This window comes from Pongo abelii, chromosome 1 (assembly GCF_028885655.2).
Source record: "Pongo abelii isolate AG06213 chromosome 1, NHGRI_mPonAbe1-v2.0_pri, whole genome shotgun sequence".
Lineage (NCBI taxonomy): Eukaryota > Metazoa > Chordata > Mammalia > Primates > Hominidae > Pongo > Pongo abelii.
The window spans coordinates 147,457,329-147,472,658 of NC_071985.2; the positions used below are offsets into that span (position 1 = coordinate 147,457,329).

Genomic DNA, 15,330 nt, shown 5'->3' on the forward strand with positions numbered 1-15,330 from the left:
ATCCTTGAGGGAAGTCACTGCTATAGTCCTGTTGGCTATCCCTCAGAATCTCTTCAAAATTCACCTTGGAGAAGGAGAAGAGAAGGATGCTTAGAGAGCAAGGGAAATACTGGCAAGGAGATGGGGAGAATGAAACCACTTTAAGACTGTATTTTAAAGGCTCGTTAAGCTTCACTTTTAATGAAGTATAATTTGAAGAGATATATTTCCTTTTGGAAGGCAAGTTTTAAGACACTAGGGGGTTAGTTCACCCAGAGAGATGCTGGTAATTATATTTGAATTGTCAGTAATTCTAGTTCCATCACGAGAAAGCAAAATGCAAGTAGTAAAGGATGACTCTTTACTTGAAATCTTAGGGGGAAGAAAGAACTTTGCTTCTCTCAAGGTCATCTGGTGTTTAAAGAAAATGTGTCATTGATGATTTAATATATAACATGAGAAATTGCATTAGTATAATTATGTTACATTTTATAATCTTATTTTTTATGTAGAGAACAGATTGCCTTAAATCTGCAAGTATCATATTTGAGTTAAAATTGCATTCAACATACCATAAATATGTACTTCCTAATCATTTAAATGTTTGCAATCATTGTGTATCTCAGTTAAAATATATGTTCACATTATACTTTAAATTTATATTTCCTTTGGACATTATTGTATTTTGCAAGAACAGCAAGATTATCTAAAAATTTTCTGTAATGATAATGGAAACCAAGTTAACATCTGAATCATGTTCAATGTGAAAAAGAGAGTTGGGGCCAATTTAACAGTTAGTACCCTTTCTTGGCAGACAATGATAGAGCACTGCTGTAAAAAGGACTGCTGTCTTTTCTTTTTAAATCTGCATAGTGTTACTAAGTACCATAGTCCCTCGCCTTTGGAAATACCGTGGGTTTTTGGGTCACCAGCTGTGTATTATAATACCAATACAGAGTACAACTCAGCCATTTTTTGCATTCTTAGTGCTATTTGTAGCTGTTTCTTTACCTCATGAGCTGTATGACACCTTTTATTTAAATAAGTCTTTATGTTTGTGATCACTGTGCATCAGGTTATTGGGCCTGTGGCTGGCCTTCCAGTTGTTCATCAGTCTGAGCTCACAAGAAGCAGACACAATTGTCAGTCATTGTGCTGTTCTGTTAGGTTAAGTCATCCTGGTGGTATCCAAAACATTTCTGGTATAAGAATTATTTTTTTTCTGTTTTGAATTAATGAAGCAGAAACACAAACTGTGAACATTGTCTGTAAATAGCCTTTATTCCTTTATGCAGAATGTCCTCAATGTTAAGGCCTGCAAGAAGATAGTATGTGTTATATTAGCTTTATAATATTAGCGTTCATGCAGAATGATGGCAGGAAAACCAGCTAGGTTTTATTTCTTACTGGTTATTATTGGTTGATGAATTCCTGTGAAGGTTTATGGTATTAGGTTAAATTATATGAAATTGCTATTTGTGTAGACAATTTCACATGACTCAACCAAACAGGAAACAAAGCATCTTCAGTTCTAGGATACAAGATATAATTCAATTAATTTGCCATACATCATTGTGAGTCTGCTACAAATATCTTAATACATATAACTTAAAAATTGGAACTAGAAAGGAAAGATTTGTTTTCCTCTTATTCTTACTTTGTTTTTACTCTGTGTCATTGCTCTCTTGCTTTCAAGGAAGATACTGACTCTATATACAGAACATCTCCTGACATTTGCCATTCTGTAGGTCTTGAGGGATAAACAAGTAAGAACACAAATATCATTACTCAGTTGTGAGTTAAAGTCATCTTTCTATTATTCTAACAATAACTTAAACTTGCAGCTCTTCCTTAGTGAATTTTCATGAATTCTCTTCTCTCTAGAGAAGACTATTTCATCACAGAAATATATTAGAGGTTTTAAAATGCCTTTCCCCTCTCTCTTCTTCCATATTTCTCCATTTGCAGTTTCATCTGGGTGGAAAAGGAGCTCTGGTAACTTTGGCCAAGACTTTTCAGTAGGAAATGCTTCAAAATACAAAGCAAGAGCTATTTTCAAGAAAGACCTTCTAAATTTATATTAGGTAAGTTAAATTTTAGATGTCCTCCTTTACAGCTAGAAGTAAACACATTTTATTTAATTGTATTAATCAAAATGTACTTGCATTCAAGTGTTCTTATATGTTAATACTCCTGGATAGATTTAAATTACATTGACAGAAAACATCCATTTCCTCACATTTTCAAATACCAGACAAGTAGCAGAACCCGGTCTTTAGCATGGTTGTATTTTAAAAAAATGTAATCCAGCCAAGGCTGATCTTGTTTTTCCTTTATTCTTTAAGCCAGAAGCAATTACTTTTCATTTCAGGATTAAGCGTCTGTAACGTTGCCACTCGTCGCTGAGGCTCCTGGTTTCGGCATGTCTCCTTGGTTCCCAGCCAGCTCTGGGTGTTCAGGTAGCAGCTGTGGCTGGGAGTGTCTCTCCAGCCCACATTCCTTGGCCATGAATTTTGCAGCCCTGTTTATCTGATGAAGACCTCCCAGTAGTGAATTGCTCATGACATTGTCACACAGACCTTAATGAATGATATGGAAAGATACTGAATATTTTTCCTCCCAGAATGCCAACCAATCTTCAGTGTCCCAGCCCCTTCACTCCAGCTGATCATGGCAAAGGCTTGGTACTGAGATCTTTTGTCTTACAAAAGAGAATGTGGTTTTGTCTTACAAAAACCACATTCTCACTGGATGCCTACAAGTCCTCTCTATGGGACTGCTACCCAAGCCTGTTTAGAGAATTTTCAACAATTACATCTGCCCATTTGCTGAGTCTCACTTCTCTGCACTAATTGTTGACTTCAATTTATATTTTTAAGGTACAAATGCTATGACCAACTTCAGTGTATGAAGACCTCTCTTCCTTCTCTTCAAACCCATGACTTTGCTTGGAATAACAGGGATGGCTTTATGGCATGGCTTTCTCATTATTTCATGTGTCTTCATTTTGCTTTCCCAAGCCAGATTGTAAATTCCTTGAGAGAGGAGACCCTGAAAACTAGAAATACCTATACAGACAGATAGACAGTAAAAAAAAAAAAAAAAAGAAAAAAAAATTGGACAGAAAGGCATCTGTTGCTCTAAGTAATTCAGAAAATTTGCCTTAACACGTTCAGAAGAGATCTTTGGCTATAATATACAACTCCTCTCCTTTCCCCTGCCTGCCCTCTGCTGGAACTGCTAATGAGCAGTAAGATGGCAAAAGTAGAACATGGTATGGGAAATGTGAGAAAACAGGGGCTAGTCTGACTAGAAGGTGAGTTGAGTAACTGTGATTTGTGAGTCCACAATGGGGATCTTTGAAGTCTTTCATGATGTGCCTTTGTATGACTAGCAACCTCCTCACAAGACTCTATGGTTCACTGTGCACAAAGATATGATTCTGCCTGCCTGCCTGAGATGGACCAAGTGACCTTCTGTGTTCTCTTCCTCCTCTGTGCTTGTTTCATCTGCAGAACCATCTGATGGATGGCAGACAGCTGAACCAGGTACTGCCCCTTCCCAAATGCAAATGCCCTCCCCATTCACCATTCCCTAGAGCGTTCACCACCTTCATCTATGAAAGGCATTTACTAGGGTCTAGCAAGACTGCCAATTTGGTAATGCAAAGCAGGAGATAAGTGTGAAACTCTAGACTGGTTTTCTGTTTCAAAGGGCAGCAGGATGTGACAGCTGCTGAGGCAGCCCTTTGCCCTTGGAGAGGAGAAGCAGGAGTGTGATCACTAGGTGACCTCTCCCTCCTGCTGTCTCCTGGGTGGTAGGGACAGTCTCTCTCCCAACTCTACTCTTGGTCAGGTGGCTACATATTATGAAAAAGAGGAGGAAAAACATGTTTTTGCTTTTAAAATTATTATTAAGAGAGAGTACTCTTTGGGGAAGCAGAATCCATTAGCTGAATTCATTTCGGTATCTATGGTTAATTAAGTTAGGCAGCCTTAATGCAATTTTATCATGTAGCCTTTAAGAGCTGTTCTGGTAAATGCCCATCCTATAAATACTAGCACTACTTTATATGTGTGATATCCTTTTTGGAAGGGCAAATCTGAATTATTATCCAGATATTAATCTGCACACAACCCCATCCAGACAATGCAAAGATGCTTCCTCATATTCTGGACATTGTTCAATACATTCAGAAGGGGGAAAAAACTGCTCAGATATGACCTTCTACATTTGAAGTCAGTGGATAAGTCAGCCTGTTGGCATCCCAAGACATACTTTTGAACATCGATTTCACCTTACTACTGACCAAGTAATTGATTTCTGCATTTCATTCTGTAAATTAAACACTAGACTTTGAATTACTAGAAATATACAGTTAGCCAATAAACCTTTCTTATGAAATGACAGTATTTTAATTTATTAGATGCGTTAGCATGTATTCATGCCTAAGATTTCATCAATCAATTTTCCATTTTAAAAAGCTGTCTCTGGAAGCAACAGTGGAGAGATGCTGAGTTCCAAAAGCAATGTTGTGAAAGGCAGCAGGTCTAGCATTCCAGGCACATGCTTAACTAAATTCTAGTCAATAACCTTGTGGCTCCAAGTATAAACCCACATTTTTTAAAGTATCTACCTTCTGAACTGACTCTTTTGGAATGTCAGAATTTTAAAAAGAAAATATTTAAATTTCTCTATTTAAGAGGTGTGCTATGTTTGTTCAATATTGGAGCAACCTCTGATATTATTTTAAAATATTTATTTTGCCACTTTGACAGCCTTCTACACTGCCCTTGGGTTTTAATTTTGTTTACAGTACTAAATTTCAATAGTTGGCTTCAGATTAAATGAATATTAGTATGTTGTGGTGATTTTATTAATTAGTTGCTTTTGAAAAATTTTTTAAGCTGAAAGTCACTCCAAAATAGAAGCTGTAAGAATTACTACCACCAAGTTAACTTTAAGTCATTTATTCATTTCATTCAGTCAACAAAAATATATTTGACACATAGGACTTGACTGACTTATCCCTAAGCAAGGTAGGCATAGCACCTGGGGCCCACGATACTTTTAGAGGCCTATAAAAACAGTCTTTTAAAATCAGAAGAAAAATTTTTTTTTATTTTAAAATCAGAAGAAAAAGATAAAATTTTAGGTCAAAGAAAGTATATATAATATTAATATATTCATTTTCATACCAGCATGATCATAAAATGTAATTTTAAATATTTTTTAATGAAGGAAGGGGCCCATGAAGGCAGAAGTTTCCAGGACCCATAAAGTGATAATGCAACCCTTCATGACATATGCCAAGTTTTATTTATGCTAGATTCTAGGGGTAAGAAGATATGTAGGGCACAGTTTCTGTACCCAAAGCACTCATAGTCTAATGAAGAAAATGGACATAAAACAGACAGTTCATAATGTGGTTGGTTCCCCTGAAATTGTTCGAAAGAGTAATTACAAGCTGAAAAACATAAGGGTTTTACTACAAAATGTCACTTAACACATAGACTTGGCCTTATGTTTCTTTCAGTTAAACTTATACAAAAATTAGGTTTATATATATCTTAATGCTACATAGACAGTGTAAGTATATATGTTTGTTCATTTTAAACATTACTGATATTGCCATTCAGATCTGTAAGTCAGAATGTTCATTATTTTATAAATACTGTCCATCAACAGGACCACAAAGGGAATTCCACGTGCTGATATCAATGGTCCAATGAGGAAAATGAGAAGTGAGATCTAGTTCTCCCTAGCTTAGCAATGCTTACCTATGTCCTTTCGAGTTTTACTGAGATTTCAGAAATGGAACAGAATCCTGGCTGCACTTTCCTTCTTCATAAAATTTCACATTTATATGAGATTCAACATTTATTTTTTTCTATTACTGTTTCTAATGCCACAATTTGGGTAGTCACAATGTTCCTCTTAAGTCTTCCTTGTTAATATTTGAGTCCATTTTTGCATTTTTTGATTGTTAATTAGAGAATGATTTCTAAACATTTTCTATTTTTAGAGCAATTTTACCTGCATTATCTTATTACACACACAAAACCTTTTTGAATAAGTAGGACATCATAGGACATTCAAAAGAACACAGACTCAGACAAGCCTGGGTATGAATCTGAATTCTTCCAGTCAAGCTGTATTACTTTGGTCACTTCATTTAATCTCATTTGCATCTCAGCTTCCTCATCCACAAAATAAGGTTCATTATGCATGTCTCATAAAGTTGCCGTAAGAATTAGGATAATGTATGTTAAGTGTTAGACCAGCACTTGAAATTTAGTAGATACTAAATAAGTAGCTGCTATTATTATTTGCCATATTTTATAAATTAGGAAACTGAAACACAGACATATTCCTCATGCTAGTATAGGGGGTTAGGGCACCTAGTTATTACAGGCAAACTGCAGACTTTGTTTTGAACAAGGCTTATTGAGAATGAGGGTATAGAGTACAAAGTACAGAAGGAAAAGATACAGAAAAAACACTGACATCAAGCCAACCAGATAACCAATATATGTTTATTGGGCACCTTGTAAGTATAAGACATTCTGTGTAGAAGTTGGGCTGCTTTGCAAATGACAGAATTCCAACTTGATCACACAAAAAAGAGAATTTGCTGGCTGATGTCACCCAAACACAGAATGTGGACAGCTGGTCCTATGGATGTCTGGACTCAGTGGCAAGTACACTTTTAGGGCTTATACTCTCTGTTTCTGATGTATGTTTCCAGTTCTCTTTGCAGATGAGCTTTCTCCATGCCATGGGGAACATGAATCCTAGCAACTATGATCTCTCATCTCATCCTAACAGCAGTTCTACCAGCAAAGAAAGAGGATTTCTTTGTCTTTGTCTGCAGTTTGAAAACAATCCTAAGAATCACTTGCATTGAATCAGTTTAGGTCACATACTCTTCCCTAAGCCAATCACCAAGCCAGGAAGATGGAGTAATATAATTGGCCCAATTAAGAGCACACGACATATTAGGAGCTCTAGACCAGCCTGGCTAACGTAGTGAAACCTCATCTCTACAGAAATACAAAAAAAGCTAGCTGGGCATGATGGTACACACTTGTAGTCCCAGCTACTTGGGAGGCTGAGGTGGGAGGATCGCTTGAGCCTGGGAGGCAGAAGTTACAGTGAGTGGAGATCACACCACTGCACTTCAGCCTAGGCAACAGAGCAAGACTGTCTCAAAAAAAAAAAAAAAAGAGTACATGTTACTGTTGTCATTAGAATAGAGGGAAGTGTATTGGGCAAGCAAAAATCATAACCTTTACCTTCAATGAGTTATAATAGATAAATTAATATTTTAATGGTAGAGTTGGCTCAAGCAGCCAAGAGGCCAGAATCTCAGAATGTCTGGCTGAGATGCCATGAGCCCTGAGCAGACATGTCACATGGACTGCTCAGCCAGGAAAGGAGGTCTGTCATAATTTTGTCCCCCACTTGTGTTATCTCATAGACTACAGACTTAAATTTATTTCTTAATATGCATACTATTTAAAGAAGGAAGTTATAAACATTTGGGCATTATCTTAGAGAAAGCAGAACTTTCTAAAGAGAGTGACTAAAGGCTGGACCACAGACTAACATCCCTGTTGGTTGAAAAATTGCAGGCTGTCTTGTCCTGTTGGAAAGCATTATTTTTACAGATTGCTTAATGCTCTTCCTTCCTGTAGCATGGGCTTGGGGGAGTGACACTCAAAGCAGACTTATAAATTGGATTGTATAGTGAATGAACTTTGCTTAATGGCTTTGCTGGGTTTATTTAAGACATTGAACTGTTTGCCCTTGTCTCCAGTGGTTCAATGACCACTCATCATTACATTAGTGGGAGAACTATATTATACTGTGTTAGAGATATGGAGAGCTTGTGACTGGGTGAAGAGTCAGTGTTTTGACTTTTTATGCCAACATCATTATTTTCCCACTGGTTTCACATTTCTCCTGCCAGTTCAGCCCTCAATTCAAGGTTACCTTGATTACTTTCAGGTCTTTTAGTCATGAATCTTTCTAAACTATTTTTACCTCAAATTATTCCTATGTTTTCATGAACTCACTTTTTCTTCTTTTCTGTCTCAAAATTAGAGGTATTTCTAGTCTTTTCCAGCACTAAATACTTCCCTCTTCCACCTCCTTAGAAAACTAACTTCATTCATTCTTTCATCTTCTATTTGCATTTTTAACTATCTCTCTTCATTGCTTCTTTCTCCACTTATCCACCACAAGCCAACTCTTGAAACAGTATCAAATGAGATCATGTTTGGGAAAGTGCTCTGTTACTCTGAAGTGGAATATAAATATGGAATAATATCATAATCCTGTCTTTCTTCTTCCCTCCATGATCATTTCAAAAAACCATCAATATAAAATATTTTTTAATTTTACTATATCACTGTTCAACTCATTACCTAATGTCTTAAAATCTGATTCTGTCTCCTAAAATACTATGTTGGGGGTTCATAACTTTATCTTCCAGTATTTGACACAGTTAACTACATCCTCCTTCCTTGGTTTTTGTAACCTCATTACCTTGGTTTGCCTCCTCTCCCTTTACCCATTCCTCTTTCCTTCAAGGTCCATCTTTTCCCTTCTACCTCTAAATGTGAGTGGTCTCTATCATTCTGTCCTTCCTTCTCTCCCTCTCTCTCTGATTCTCATAAATCCTCCTTGAAACCACCAACACATTCTTTTCTTCAACCTCTGTTAATTGCCTGCTGATAATTTTAACCTAGATGTCCCACTGGCCCCCAAAGAAAATGTATAGTAAAATAAACTCTTACCCCACTCCAAATATCTTCCATCTTATCTCAGCCAACAGTGTTACTCTTTTACCGAGTCACCTAGGCTTGAAACCCTAATTCCAGGATTGATTTTTTCCTCCTCCTTATCCCTGAATCTAATTTCAGCCATATTTTACAGACATTTACTCTGTCTCTGCCTTCTCTTCCTTGAGGCAGTGATAGTTCAGGCTGCTGGAATAGCACACACCCTGTTACTTTTGCTTTCAGTAGGGTTGTCCAAACGTATTTTATGGTCATACTCTTTTTCCCTTCTTTGTTCCTTAGTTCTTTCCCTTTTCTGGTCTGAATAACAATTTTAACTTTATTCACAAAGACCACTAAATCTTCTATGCTAACATTTTCTCAGAACTTCCACTAAACATGTTTAGAATGGCTAGAATGGCCTGTATAACATGCCTGGTAAGTAACAGCTGGGTGCAAGTTGACTACTGTTTATAAGTAGTGACATGACAAAAATACATTTCATAGCTGTATGTCTTTATTAATTTGCATTTTCAAATACAGTCAGCATCTTCATATTAGCAAAGTCAACCGTATTTGATTCAGAATGCTGAAATTTTGAGGATCTAAAGACGTGCTAATGAATATACACTGAACATGTTGCCTGAGTTTTAATACTTTTTCACCAGTCATCAGAATATAATTGCAGTTTATGTCTAACCTCATCAGAAACATCACCTTTCAGTCTCTAGGACTCTAGCTCTCTAACTTTGTTTCTGCAGATCCTATTAGCAAAAAAATGATTAAGGACAGCTTCAGTTTTCCCAGTTTTGACATTAAGGGTATTTGATGCCACAGTAGTATACTGTGCAACTGTAAAAAAGAATAGGGAAGCTCTTTATGTGTCTATATGGAAAGATCTGTATTAAGAAATGAATGTTCATGTCTCCCTCAAAATTCATGTGTTTAAGTCCTAACCCTCAATATGATGATGATATTCGGAGATGAGGCCTTTGGGATGTAATTGGGGTTAGATGAGGTTATGAGGGTGGGACTCTCATGATGTGATTAGTGCCTTTATAAGAATAGATGCCAGAAAGCTTGCTGGTTCTCTATCTGCCATGTTAGGACACAGCGAGAAGAAAGCCATCTGAAAACCAGGAAGAGAGCCCTCACCAGAATCTGACCATGCTGGTGCCCTGATCTTGGACTTTCAGCCTCCAGAACTGTAAGAAAATTAATTTCCATTGTTTAAGCCACCCAATCTATAGTATTTTGTTATGGATGTCTGAGCTGACTAATACAATCTCCAATATTTATTATTATTATTATTGTTATTATTATTATTATTATTATTTTGAGACAGAGTCTTGTTCTGTCACCCAGGCTGGAGTCCTGTGGTGCAATCTCAGCTCACTGCAACCTCTGCTTCCGGGTTCAAGTGATTTGCCTGCCTCAGCCTCCTGAGTAGCTGGGATTACAGGTGTGCACCACCACACCTGACTAATTTGTTGTATTTTTAGTAGAGACGGGGTTTCACCATGTTGGTCAGGCTGGTCTCAAACTCCTGACCTCCAGTGATCTGCTTGCCTCAGCTTCCCAAAGTGCTGGGATCATAGGTGTAAGCCACCACATCTAGCCTCCAAGATTTATTTTTAAGTGGAGGAGAAAAGAGTGCCAATGTGTACTGCAATGGGAGTAAAAAAAAGAAGAGAAAATATACTTGTACTGGCTTGCATATATATTTTTTAAATCTTGGGAAGTGTAAATGAGAAACTGAAAATGTTGGTTACCTGTTTTGTGAGGATAGGCAGATAGAGAATAGGGGAGGAAAGGAGACATTGCTGTATATCTTTTTATACTTTCTGATGCTTGAACTATGTGAATGTGCTACCAGTTCAAGGAATTAAATAAATAAAATTTACTTTTTTAAAGTAATAAAACAAAAACATTTAATAACAAAAACATTTCATTTGGAAAAATAAGATTATATTCAAAGAAGAAAAATACTGATTATGTTGAAAGAAGATGGCTGACTAGCAGAATAACTAAAGCAGAAGTTTACATTTGATGCAGGCACAATTTGAACAAGATGAAAGAATAGGAGCAGATGTATTAAACAGCTTTCCCAGTCAGATCTTTAATAACTCCCATGATAGTGTAGGCAGTTCTTATTGTTACTGCCCTTTTCTTGGATCTGCATTGGCTACTGCCAGCAGAGCTGGAAGTGCCCACATGACGTGTATTCAATTGAAAGGTGACAACCACAAGTTCTCAAGTACTCTCAATAATGCTCAGATAGTGCCTGAGAGTAACACCTTCTCCTTCAACTTCCCTTGGTTGGAGGTCCTAAGTACAAGGAGAGCAACTACTGAGAAAAGGATCCAGTCATCCATTTGAAGAAGGTTACTGTCTCTTCCAAGTACACAAATGTAACTTTTCTCACAACCTACTTTGGCCAATTAAACATCCAATTGTTTTATGGACACTATATCATACTGCCCCAGAGCATTGTCCTTATGTAGTTCTGATGTTTTTATTTCTGTTTAATATCTATCAAAGAATTCTTCTCTATTAGTTTCAGGGTAAAATCCAAAATTCAAAATATGATATTCAAAGACTCTGGTCATCAGGCTTCAGCCTATCTCTCTACCCATATCTGCTCATTTTGAGCTGTTTTGCCATGACCCCAAAGTGTTTTTCTTACTCTACCTCCATGCCTTTTTAAATGCCATTTTCATTGCCTGGACTACCCTTCTATTTCTTCCTTTTGATGATGCTTTTCCAAATTAAAGTGAGTGTTCTTTTTCTAATATCACCCTGTATTTATTGCACACCATTGAGATTCTCTATGTGCTTGTCCTTTCTATCAGACTTGAGAAGTTCAGGGGCCATAGCATATTCATTTTGCATCTCCAATGCTGGCATCCAGTAAGCATTTGATGGTTGAATGAATGAATAAATGTGTAGTCTAGCTGAAGTTTTAAAGACAGAACATTGTAGTACCATATAATAAAATCCTAACCAAGGCTTAGGAAAAGTGCCTTGCAGGAGGATTCTAACTCTGCATTTCGAGAGTGTAATTCAGCCTCAGATTGATTTGTAAGAGCTGAATTCTGTCAGGACAATTCTCCCTGAGCCTTTTGATTTTTTGGAAGGCTTTCAATTTTGCAGATTTGTGTGTGTGGTTTGAAAACTCTGGTGAGCATTCCCATACTAAGGTAGCTCTTTGATGATCTCCTCTGTTTAAGAGCATTTTACTTCTCATATTCTAAAGCATAGATGACAGCTTGCAATCCAGTGGATTTTCATCCTTATCTCCTGAAAACCACATTCCTTAGGCATTGTGGTACTAAGTTCCATATCTATGAAAATCACCCTACAGAAGTGAGTCTTCAGCTCAAACCTCAGATCCACATTTGCTTGCAAGAGAGCAAGAGTGACAGCAGGACAAACTCAACTACTTTGTAGTTAGATGTCTTTCTCATGTGTCTTTCTCAAAGATTTTCTTTTAAAGTGTGAAATTTCCAGAAAAATCTAACAGTTTCTAGCCAAAATAGTTCACTTCCCAAGTTAAAGGGGTTGATTTTGGTGGGCTTCAGTTGTGTCAATAGGCCACTAATGAGGCAGACTTCAGAGATAAGCCCATCTTTTGTTAATTCAGTTCACTCTGAACAAAACAGACAAAATAAATGCTTGAACCCCACCTATTTAGACATGCTTGCATAAACATGGCTTCATAATGGTTTGCTTTCAGAGTCCATTGACTTTAATCGTCCTACAGATGCTGTTTAAATGCATCCATTGATATATTTAATGTGTTAGTGCTCATTTTCTATAGTAATGAGCATAGTCACAAGCCTGAGTTCAGTATACATTTGAGCAAAATCCTGGCACTAATCGCAATATAAATAGCACATTTGATCTTACTGACATGTGGCTGAAGGCAAAACGTAAATCCAACAAAATTTGCAGGACTTTAGTTCTGATGCCATTTCTTGTAAAGTTTGGGGATAAAAATGATAGGAATCCTGGAATATTTTTCCCATGCTAGGATTTTAGTTATTCTGCAGTTACCAAATCTGCAAAATTTCTGGATTTGTCCTCCTCCAGGAAACACTGTCTTAATTAAATAATTAATTAAGCTTATTTAAAAGCCAGTGGTTCTCCTGTGGTTTGCTTCCATAATTGCCTCTTTACTCATTAAAAAAAAACTACCTAAGCTAACTCTTTTATTTGTTCTTAATACGATGCTTTACCTAGTTCATGCAATTGTTTATCATATGGCTTATGTGTCTCTCTGTGTTGTCATTGTCATTATCAGTAGAAAATTGTTAGGTCCCAGAAGGCAGGACCTGAGTATCCTTATTTTCTGTGGCACCCACACAGCATTATATGATATTAAACAGGTAATAATTATTTGAGTGTGATGAAGACGGGACTCTATAGCATGCTGATGTAATGTGAGTTTAACATCAAAAAATAAAGTTACTGAAGCTCTGGTATGCTATTCATAGCACACAGTAACCTGTATCAGTTACTAAGAAGGGTTTAGTATTATGTGAAAGCAGTTGATGAAATGTTCAAAATAGCCAACTTCCAATGACTCAGAGTACATGTGTCCCTTAAATTGCTCACCTGCTTTTGCTCTAGAGCTGTTTCAGCCTTTATGTTTCCAGAAAGAGGCTGAAAAGTCATACAGAAGGTCAAATCAGCCAACTTCTATGTTTTGGTGGTTCTGGTGATAGGGTTACTGAGAGAGATGGTGATAATGATTGTTAAACCATTGTTTTTAGGGATTAATGTGGAATTTACATTTACAGTTTGCATCATTAAATCGACATGCATTATCAAATGCACTGTTTGTAGAACTGTGGAGAAATTCCTTTTTCTATCAAAAGCTCTACATGGTTAGTCTGACTGTAGATCTTGTATCCACATGCTAGTCTTGATGGACTAGCAGAGCTCAGAGGACCAAGCCTTAAACACAGAGCACAGTTTCCTAGAAGTAAAGAATTTAACCTTTGTTCTAGTCCTTCCATCAGCCTCATCAGCAGGAAAACTGTCAAGGTTGATTTCAAATCAATCATCCTTGGCAGCATTTTTCCCCCTAAAACCGCTTATCTGTCACTTTATGGAAATTGCCACTTGCCCTCAGTGGTATGCAATATGAGCTCAGACATTACACATAATTCATTATACCACAAAGTTGAAAAAATATATATAATACATATAAATATATTATATATTAAACATAAATAAATAGGTAGATAAATAAAATTTATCCTGAACCAGCTATCTATCAATAAACTCAGCAGTTTTACAGTTAAGTTCTGAAACCACAGCCTTCTGGTCACTTGCCACTAGTATTCTTCCAAGAGAGATTAAGAAATGTTTGGCCTAGAGGCAACCTTTAAAATGTACTGAGAAGTGCATTTTTGCCAGCTCTATTAATATTACTTCTACCTAGATGGCCCACATATTTCTTGATATTCTTTAAATGTTTGCAAACTGGGTTTATAACATTTCCTCCTCCTTCAAAACAACCCCAGCCCCTTAGGCACTGTGTCTTTAAGACATAGCATTAGAGGATTTTCACTCCTGGAGTGTGTATCTACTATCAAATATGATCATATGTTCTATTCTGAATTGAAATTAGCTTTATGACTTCTATAATCAGAGCGAGTGTTGGGCTTAATGAGTTGAGACTAGATAACAGAAGATGCATCTTTCACAGGCTGTAGCACTGAGTCCCCACTTTTCTCATACAGGTCCACGATCCATGGTCTGCAATTCAGAAATCCAAAGGGCTCTGAAAAGCAAAAGTTTTAGTAACAAAATTTGGTGGCCAAAATTGATGTGAAGCTTTATAGTCCCCATTCATCTCACTTAATGGAAATATTAGTACATTTGATTATGGGTTGCTGCCCAGGACCCACTGGGGGTGTTACATAAACAGATATACTCACCACATTATCTTCCTAAAATCCAAAAAATGTCACATCTAGCATCAAATATTTTGGGTAAGAAATCGTTAACTGTACCTTTCCTTAAAATGCTAAAGATTTTTTACTGGGGAGAGCGAGCCAATCAGGTTTTGAAGTTTACGAAAGGCAAATCTGTAGATGAGGGTCTTGATGAGGGCAGAAGTTTAGGGTAGGTCCTAAGACTTTACAATGTAACATCCTCTCTGGTTCTTTTCTGTGTTCCTAGTTTTGTACAGATTTATTTTTGAGTGTTGGTCAAAATAAGGGGACAAAATAAGGGGAATGTTATTTTTTAAGAGAATTCTTTTTTTTCTTTTTTTTTGAGACAGTCTTGCTCTATTGCCCAGGCTGGAATGCAGTGGTACGATCTTGGCTCACTGTAATCTCTGCCTCCCAGGTTCAAGCGGTTTTCCTGCCTAAGCCTTCCGAGTAGCTGGGACTATAGGCATGTGCTACCATGCCCAGTTTTTTAGTAGAGACGGGGTTTGACCATGTTGGCCAGGCTGGCCTCGAACTCCTGACCTCAGGTGATCTGCCTGCCTCGGCCTCCCAAAGTGTTGGGATTACAGGCGTGAGCCACCATGCCTGGCCAAAAATTCATT

At 37.1% G+C, this 15,330-nt stretch overlaps 1 protein-coding gene across 6 annotated transcripts in view; it reads left to right on the top strand.

Annotated features, from left to right (window-relative positions):
- DDAH1 (dimethylarginine dimethylaminohydrolase 1) overlaps positions 1-15,330 on the top strand; it is a 266,430-nt gene that overhangs the window by 87,038 nt on the left and 164,062 nt on the right. Inside the window, exons 3-6 of one of the 6 annotated variants that reach the window (XM_063718593.1) lie at positions 1,948-2,063; positions 2,351-2,438; positions 3,495-3,527; positions 9,870-9,969. The gene's annotated coding sequence lies outside the window, so the exon portion shown is untranslated. Of the gene's footprint in view, positions 1-1,947; positions 2,064-2,350; positions 3,528-9,869; positions 9,970-15,330 lie in introns of all 6 variants that reach the window. The other 5 variants (XM_063718596.1, XM_063718601.1, XM_063718591.1 and 2 more) reach the window with 5 other exon arrangements.